General features: G+C 42.8%; 1 non-coding gene across 1 annotated transcript; it reads left to right on the plus strand.

The window, feature by feature from the left end:
* Window positions 1-3132: 3132 nt before the first annotated feature.
* Window positions 3133-3207, plus strand: trnaa-agc (transfer RNA alanine (anticodon AGC)). The gene has a single exon. It is a non-coding gene; the product is annotated as a tRNA-Ala (tRNA).
* Window positions 3208-7465: the final 4258 nt, after the last annotated feature.

Consider the following 7465-nt stretch of genomic DNA (forward strand, 5'->3'; position numbering starts at 1 on the left):
CTGCTTTCCATCAGGGCAGTTTACATCCCAGGGGTCCTAAATCAGGAAGCGGACATCCTGTCGAGGCAGGGGCCGAGGCCTGGGGAATGGAGACTCCACCCCGAGGCGGTGGAGCTCCTGTGGCAAAGATTTGGGAGAGCAGAGATAGATCTGTTTGCTTCGGCAGAGAATTCTCACTGTCCTCAGTGGTTCTCTCTGTCTCATCCAGCCCCACTGGGGTTGGACGCCATGGTACAGGAGGGGCCGAGGCTGCCCCTGTACGCATTTCCCCCGATTGCTCTGCTTCCGGGAGTTCTGGAGAGGGTGCGCCGGGACGGAGTCCGTGTACTTTTAGTGGCTCCGTACTGGCCGACCAGAATATGGTTCTCGGACCTAATATCTCTCCTGGAAGGCTCTCCTATGGAGATTCCGACCAGGAGGGATCTCCTCTCTCAAGAGAGTTATGGAAACTGTGGGCCTGGCCTCTGAGGGGGCCAGGCTCCTAGAGGAGGGTCTCTCGACTGAGGTCGTAGAGACCATCCTTCACTCCAGAGCTCCATCCACGAGGAAACTGTACGCTCTGAAATGGAGACTGTTCTCAGCATGGTGCAGAGAACGCCAGTTGGACCCAGTTAACTGCCCGGTTGGTACAGTGCTGGAGTTCCTGCAGGCGAGGTTCTCGGCAGGGTTGACCCCCTCCACAATGTACGTGGCGGCCTTAGCTGCTTTCCACACTCCTTTGGGTGGAGTGTCTTTGGGAAGACACCCTCTAGTTACACGTTTCCTCCGTGGCACTTTAAGGTTGAGGCCGGTGGTTCATTCGAGGGTCCCGCCCTGGGATTTGGCCATTGTTTTACGGGGCTTGTCTGAGCCCCCGTTCAAACCGATAGAGGAAGTATCAGAGAAGTTCCTCACTTTGAAAACGATCTTTCTTCTGGCCATCTCGTCCCTTAAAAGGATAGGGGACATTCAGTCCCTGTCGGTAGGGCCCTCATGTCTAGAGTTTGCGCCTGGCATGGTAAAGGCTTTCCTTCACTCCAGACCAGGTTATATCCCCAAGGTTCCTACGAGCCCTAGGGGTCCCATCACTCTTCAAGCCTTCTGTCCTCCTCCCTTTGTGACGTCAGACCAGGAAAAATTAAATCTGCTGTGCCCAGTTAGGGCGCTTGACGCATACGTCCACAGAGCTGCCCTGTGGAGAAAATCTGATCAGCTTTTTGTCTGTTTTGGAGCCCCGAAAAAAGGGGCACCCGTGTCTAAGCAGAGGATGAGCAAGTGGTTGGTCGAGGCCATTTCATTTGCTTATGAGGCGGTCGGACAGCCGTCTCCTCTGGCTGTCCGAGCGCATTCTACCAGGGGTATGGCTGCTTCTAAAGCACTTCTGTCGGGGGCTTCCCTCCAAGATATTTGTAATGTGGCAGGCTGGTCTTCGCCGCTTACTTCGTAAGATTTTATGAACTGGATGTTGCATCTACAGTTGGGGCGCAGGTGCTATCGTAGCCGTGTGTGCTACGGTTTCACACATACGAGGCACTTGGTCCTATGGCGATGTGGGTATAAGCGTTCTCACAGCGTTTCGACGCAGCTCGAGTTCCCAGATAGGGAACGTCTCGGTTACGTATGTAACCCTAGTATCCTGAGGGGAACGAGACGCTGCGTCGAAACGCACCAGTAGTCTACTCTTGTAGTCTGCACCGCGCTGCTGCGGTGCGTGAAACTAATGTGAAACCAGAATTCATTCGCCTCAACTGAAAGCATTTTTATACTGAATCATTTTCTATCGCATATATAGTGTGTCCTATGCCTTTCACCATGTAAAAAAAGTAAAAACTTTTTTACTTTTCTCCAGTCTTGCACATTTGCAGACATTGAAGAAATCATTTGATTGTAATTAATTGTAAATATGCTTGTTTAATGTCTGCATTGAGGAATCAAACCAGTGAGGAAGTAAAGACGATAGGAAACACTGAAACGTCCACTGCATACTGCACATTTCAGACAGTTGTGATTTATCTGTACTTGGTTGTACTTTGTATTTGTTTTAAAAATATATATAATTTATTTCCATGTCAAACCTGAGCACATACATTACAGTAGAAATCAGATTTAACACTTCTTTACAGAGCACTAGTTTGCGTCACCTCAGCTCCGCACACATCCCGCCTTTTTGCCCATTTTCTGTTATCCGGGAGTGCAGAGCCGATCCTGAACTCTCTGGGGCCCTAAGCAAAATTCTGCTAAGGCACCCTCTTACCTGACCCGTAAGCTATTTAAACCATTTGCCATTGCCATGCAGTTACACCTGACACCTTAGTGCTCCCAATACAATCCTTCCTCCTTTGAACAGTCAAAGAATGAGGTTCAAACAAACAATATTTATTGAAGAGTATTTTCTATAGAACCTTAAGATAGTACTTGCTGAAGAAGACGGCTTTACTGTTGGTGAATCTGGCTGTACTGGGTCTGTGCTAGTACTGGCTGAGGCTGGATGTGGATCATCTGGGTCTGTGCTAGTACTGGCTGAAGCTGGATGTGGATCATCTGGGTCTGTGCTTGTACTGGCAGATGATCCAGCATCTCCTCTACGTACAAACTTAAGCATAGCACTTGCACATTATAGATACATTTTATAAGCAGCATCAGACCCATTGAAACTGGCTCCCCCAGATTTCCTTTTATACATTATCAAATAAAATACTATTTATACTATGGCTTGGCTCTTGTAGTGTTTAACAAACTAGTGATTCAGATATCAAGAATCTCTGTGAGTGAGGACATCATTGTTGATATCAAGAATTCACTTTTGTACAATTAATGTACAGTAATGTAACCCCTGATATCAAAAAGACATTGTTACTAGTAAAAATTCCATACCTAATATCAAGAATTCATATCGTAAATAGTGAACATTTATTTATTGACATTAAAAATGCATAAATTGTGAATAAATAAAAGCTACAGTGGCTTGCCATAGGATGCTACTGTGTTTTATATTATGCATGTAAAAGCAATATTTGATTTATTGTTATTATTTACTGAGGGATGTGCATCCATATTGACCAGTATGTCCAGCTAATTAATATTTTTATTTCCATTTTACATTCAATATAGCTTATAAATCAATAGTTAATCAATGTGTTACTCATTTACAGTGCTTTCCTGTAGCTCAACCAGTAGAGCGTGGCGCTAGCAACGCCAAGGTCATGGGTTCAATTCCCAGGGAAAGCAAGAACTGATAATAATGTAAAAAATGTGTACCTTGAATGCAATGTAAGTCGCTTTGGATAAAAGCATCTGCCAAATGCATAAATGTCAAATTGTCAATACATTGCTTTCCATCTTGCATAATTTGTGCAGTAGTTTAGAGTTGTAACTAAACATTGACTTAGACTAGATAATCATTGTCTTGTTATAGCTTATGTGCACTTATGATGAGGAGGAGGACCATCATGCCCATATACTGTTCTGTCAGTCTGGTATCCACACAGATATTTCTGCAGGAAAATACAGGTTTCATTTCGTGCACGCGCATATGAACGCATGTTCATGCGCGACGCAGATCTTTTCCGAGCTGCAGTAAACAAACACTGTTGCCGTTTATAAAAAAAACAAAACCAAAAAAAAAACGTACTTTTATTTCTGAGGCACAAAGACACAGAACACAGCCCTGAAAGCGGCTGGCATTAAATAAGCTAGACAGACCAAGAGATGCTTAGCCTGCCTGTCCAGCTTAGCAAGACAACAGAAGAGATGCACATCAACTTAACTTTAGGGTAGCCTACTGTTATTTGCTGACATCAAACTTGGAGAGGAGAGAACACAAGTTTACCTAATTGCTGTTCCTGCAATTCACTCTCGTGGTGTTTTTTCCCTCTTTCCATGGCCAGAAGGATAATTCCATTTAATTTTATTATCAGTGTTTAACATTGATTGATGCGCTTTGACACGAGGGTGAGGCGGGGCCTTGAGTAAATTGCGGATTGCGGGGCCCTACGCAGCTTGCTTAGTGAGCGTATAGGGCTGTTCGGCTCTGCTCCTGTTCAATATATTTTAGCCTCCGAATCTGATTCTGTATCATATATGTATTAGCTGAATCTGATTGATAGCCATGGTTTATTTAGGGTAAGTTTTCTTTTCCACGCTTGACGATTTCAGCTTTCAGACGCTCTCATGGTTGTCATTCTTTAGCTCCACCCACATGATACGCCTCCAGCCACTCGTTTTTTTTTTCAGAAAGACTGGGTACAGCCTATCTTTCTTTTATAAATATAATAAAACTAAAAACTTTTTGGAGATATGAAGGATGCAATACTACTCTATAGGGATTGACATGAGATTGACTGAAACTGAGTGCTTCACCCCCCCCCCCCCCCCCTTTAAAAACTTAGATTTTTCATTCTGTTGTTTGCCCGTTCTCATCGCGCATTGCTAATTTGTTGCAACAAAGCTAATAAAACAAAGGAGAAATAATTTATTCAAATGCAAGAAATCAATCAATTTAGAAATTTTATTTAGAAATTTAGAAATTTTAAAATTAAAGTTTATCGAGTCCCAGGAAATAGTTTGGAAGATGTTTTTCCAATTTAGGTTTAATCTCTTGTTGCGTATGCCGACAAGAAGATATTTTAAAATCCATAACACAAATCCATTTAAAATCCATAACCCAAGTTTGAATTCCTCTACTGCACTGTCGCTATCGTGTCCCTGATATGTGATGTATCTAAATTCTTAAACCCCACCGGAATACGGTTCCGGTCTAACATTGGGTGTTCCGACCTATTCTATTAATGTGTCTATATGGTATACGTCTGTTTTTTCCCAAAACGTCGCCCGGGTCACCTAATTGTAAGGCCGCCCAAATCGTCCCATTGGAGGCTAACGATTGGTGCGTGAAGGTTGCTGCGCGTTTGAGCTTTTCAGCTGGGAAAAGGTATTTTATTCAAATTCCTCATTATCTGACTCCATTTAATCATAATTTAGAATTTAGGTTAGAATGCCAATTGGTTATTTGGTCATATATTTAATAGTTTAACTACACATTTAATTATTCCGTTTAACCCTTTGTTGAAATTGAAAATTGAGGCTGATCTGACTACAGAATTGAGCCCTGAGCTCTTGGCAACATTTCTTTAAATACCCAGACCAGATGCACAAACTCTTTCAAATGTAAACACAAATTCACAATGGGAATTTGCATTAATCAAGTCCTGTAGACTTGTATGGATGAGAGGCCAAATGGCTGAAAGCCACACCCACCATACACCAAGGCAAGATATCTTTAAACTCTTAAAACATTTAAGATGTTCTAGTTTACTGCTGTGGAGTTGAGATATTTGTACCAGTCTCACTGAGACATTTCAAATGATATCAAACACATATAATACTGTATCGTGAGGATTGACATTATAACAAAGAGATTTCTGGTGCATTTCAGGTGATCTCAATATGAGGGGGAGCCTGAATTTCGGGGAAGTTGTGAAAGAAAAGGCATGTAAATTAGTGTCATTTGTAGATGGTTCATTCAGTGGGATGTCGTCAACAATGGAGACACTAACTGTATGAATGAGTTCAGATGCTAATTTCCTTTGTTTTCTCAGAGTCATTGTTCCTTGACTAGACATTTCGACATCTGCTAGTTTTTTCCAGCCTTACAAGCTTGAAGTGGTCAGACTCCACATCCCATTGAACCCTGAGAGCTCTCTCTAGTGGCAAATAATCAAATGCGAGGTCCATATCCTTCACGTTGGTTGTTTGTTTGGAGGGTGGTATGCCCTCTATACCTCTCTGTTGTTAGACACAAACTTATGCAGTCAGAGACCACCCGTGGCGCAGAGTTTGCGAGCTTCCCTGGGAAGCTGAATAGCATCTTCAGTGTTTTCAACACTTATGAGTCCATCGTCTACATAAAAGTCCCTTATAACAAATTTCGAGCTTTGAGGGTAGATGTCGCGATTTTCCTTAGCTTGATGTTTCAACCCATAGTTTACACAACCCAGTGAGGAAGTTGCACCGAAGAGATGCACTTTCATGCGAAAATCGCTGGGCTGTGAGTTCAAGTCTTTGCGATCAGCTTCGTCCACATGAAATTGATGGAACATCTTCTGAATGTTGCACATAAATGCAACGGGTGCTTTCGGAAACGATTGAGAACTCCACTTAAGTTGTTCAACATGTCAGGGCCAGAGAGAAGGTGATCATTCAAGCTTGATTCTTTTATATCTGGCTGAGCAATCAAACACTACACAAAGTTTATCCGGCTTCTTCGCATGATGCACACCATGATGGGGAATGTACCATTTCTCACCCTCTCTTCCACCATCCTTGACCTGCTCAGCATCTCCTTTTCCGATGACTTCCTCCATGTACTTAACATAAAGCTCCTTATACCTCTCATCCCGTTGCAGTTTCCTTTTAAGGTGAAGGAGGCGTGTCATAGCTGAGCCTTTGTTGTCAGGTAAGCTGGGTCTGATTTTGAAGGGCAGAGGCATTTCATAAAGGCCATGTATATTTTTCCTTATTCCCTCATCCAGTAAGTTGAGGAATGTGATGTCGTCTTGTGACGCAATTTTGCTGTCGTCACTGCCATCTTTGAAGTCAGACTCTAAAATGCGAATGATGTCGGTAGGAGTTACCGGAGTTAGCTCCTTAGCTGTAATTCTGTGACACAGAGGAAGTGTGTTCAATGCATCATAGGTTTGTAATGAGCGTCCTACAGTACTCCATACTAAATCCAACCTTACAGCGTAGGTGGAACATAAGATCTACTGAAGCAAGGTTGAGAACCTAAGTGCAGTTTATTGACACTTAAATGAATTAAAAGCAAAACATAGAACAAAGACTTGACTTGAATAAACTTGGCTTGACATAAACAGACTTTAACTAACACTCACTAAAAGCGGGTTACACATGTAATAACTGACAAAGACTATGGCAAACATGAGGGCTTAACATCCATGGAACATGGGCGTGGCCTGGAGAGGGACTGTGGGACTCCTCCTCAACAGTTTCCACAGTCAAAGAGGAACCACTCAAAAACAAAATAAAATCCATAAACTGGAAAAGGGTAGAAGGGTTTTCTACAGAGGGCATGAGTTCTTCGAGGTCCGGGTCCAACCCCAAACAAAATCACCTCTTCCAATGGATCTCGTCCCATGGCAAACCTTCAATAAATTATAAAAAGTCCTCAATGTTTGTCCTCAATGATTCCCCTGGCGTAAGCAAGGCAGGCCAACTGCTGAGTTCATTTGGTCGGTCAGTTATTCTGTAACATAAAATCAACTGAAGTGAGGTGGAGAACCCAAGTGCAGTTTATTGACACTTAACATGAATCAAAAGCAAAACAAAGAACAAAGACTTGACATGAATAAACTTGGCTTGACATAAACAGACTTTAACTAACACTCACCGACAGCGGGTTAGACATAATAACTGACAAAGACTATCACTCTTAGAAGAAAAGGTTCTATTAGCGCTACGTATTTGGAAC

The sequence above is a fragment of the Pseudorasbora parva genome, chromosome 7 (genome assembly GCF_024679245.1).
Source record: "Pseudorasbora parva isolate DD20220531a chromosome 7, ASM2467924v1, whole genome shotgun sequence".
Taxonomy (NCBI): domain Eukaryota; kingdom Metazoa; phylum Chordata; class Actinopteri; order Cypriniformes; family Gobionidae; genus Pseudorasbora; species Pseudorasbora parva.